Raw genomic sequence first — 2,208 nt, forward strand, 5'->3', positions numbered from 1 at the left:
TGTGGTTGAAGAAGAAAGACTTTGGCTGCACTGGATGCTGAAATGCAGGGTATGCCTCAGATGTAGATGGCTTCTGGAAAAGCCTGTGATTATCCTGTCCTATGTGGAGGGAGGAAAGGAGGGAAAAGGCAAGAAAAAGTAAAAGGCAGATAGGAAATAAAAAATATTTTTTTTAATTAAAAAGAGACAGAAGGAGAGAAAAAGAGAGGTTCCACAACATTTCTAGATTTTGGGGTCTGGAAAGTAAGGCTGGAGAGAAAAGACTTCAGCTGCCCTGGTCATTGAAATAGACAGTACATGCCTCAGATTTAGATGACTTTCTAAAGGGCTTGCAATTACCCTGTCCTATGTGGGGTGAGGAAACAGGAGAAATAACAAGAGAAAGGAAAGGACAGAGGGGGAAAGTTTTTTAAGTTAAAACAAAATTGAAGAGAGAGAAAGAGAAAAGAGATATTCTCCTAGCTTTCTAGCTCTTTAGGTCTGGAAGGTGAGGTTGGAGAAGAAAGACTTTGACTGCTCTAATCCCAGAAATAAGCAAGACACACCTCCAAGGTTGATGGCCCTGAAAGGGCCTGAAATGACCCTGTCCTATAGCGGGGGAGGAAAGGGGAGAATCAACAAAAGAACAAAAAGGGCAGAAAAGAAAGAAAATAATACCTTAGAAACTAGAGAGAGAGAGAGAGGGAGAGAGAGAGAAGAGAGACTCCCCTAACTTTCTAGCTACTTTTCTGGAAACTGAGGTTGGAGAAGAAAGGCTTTGGATGTCTTAGTACCTGAAATGGGTGGGGCACATCTTAGATGTAAATGGCTTCTGAAAGGGCCTGCAATGACCCTGCCCTAAGTGGGGAAAGGAAAGAAAAAATATTTTTTAAATTAAAAAAAAAAGTTGAAAGAGGGAGAGAGAGAGAGAAGTAGACAGAAAGAGATTTCCCAGCCTTTCTACCTTTTGGGATCTGAAGGTGAGGTTGAAGAAGAAAGCTTTCCACTGCCCTGCCCTCTGAAATGGGCAGGGCACACCTCAGAGTAGATGGCTTCTGAAAGGGCCTGTGATGACCCTGTCCTAAATGGGGGAGGAAAAGAGAGAATTAGCAAGAGAAAAGAAAAAGCAGAAAGAAAAGAAAAAATACTTTAGAAATGAAAGAGAGAAAAGAGATTCCCCTACTTTTATAGCTTTTTGAGTTTGGAAGGTTATGTTGTAGAAGAAAGGGTGAAGCTATAGAAGAAAGGCTTTGGCTATCCTGGTCCCTGAAATGTGCAGGGTATACCACAAATGGCCTTTTTTTAAAATTATTTTTTATTTTAATTTTTTATATACATTCAATCATATTATTTAGCTTACAGAGTGAACATTTCAATATGTGAATATTTCTCCCCAGACCATTTGATCAAAAAATCTTCCACCAATAACACCACACCTCCCATCCCACCAATGCTCTGTCTCCGTATCCCTCCTCCAAATGTCCTTCCTTAGGTCTCTCTTCTTCACACACTCCACTTCTGGCACTAACCCCCATCTCTTGTGTTTGTGCAACCTTAGGTCAATCAGTTTCAGTCATAGAGTGCAGACACTTGGTATATATTAAGTGGGGACATACAACGTCTCTCCTTCATAGCCTGGCTTGCTTCACTCAGCAGTAAATCTTCCATATTCTTCCACTTTCTGTCAAAAGCCAGGGTTTTGTTGTTTTTTTTTATGGCTGAATAGTATTCCAAAGAATATATATGCCACAGTTTTTCAATCCATTCATCCGTACGGGGGCATTTGGGTTGGTTCCATGTCTTAGCAATCATGAATAGTGCTGCAATAAACATCAATGTGAAAGCACTTTTCTGATGACAAATTCTTTTGTCCTTTGGGTAGATACTGAGCAGTGGGATTGCTGGGTCATATGGTAGTTCTATTTGTAGATTTTTGAGGAATCTCCAAATTGTTCTCCACAGCGGCTGGACCAATTTACATTTCCACCAGCAGTGGAAAAGTGTTCTGCATTCACCACACCCCTACCAACAATTATCATTTTTTGTATTTTTTAAACTTAAACATTCTGACCGGGGTTAGGTGGTATCTCAATGTTGTTTTGATCTGCATTTCCCTTATGATGAGGGATGTTGAGCATTTTTTCATATGCCTTTTGGCTATTCATATGTCATCTTTAGAGAGTGTTTTATTCAACTCCTTCTCCCATCTTTTAATAGGGTTGATCATCT

The sequence above is a fragment of the Tupaia chinensis genome, unplaced genomic scaffold (genome assembly GCF_000334495.1).
Source record: "Tupaia chinensis unplaced genomic scaffold, TupChi_1.0 Scaffold143817_1, whole genome shotgun sequence".
Classification (NCBI taxonomy): domain Eukaryota; kingdom Metazoa; phylum Chordata; class Mammalia; order Scandentia; family Tupaiidae; genus Tupaia; species Tupaia belangeri.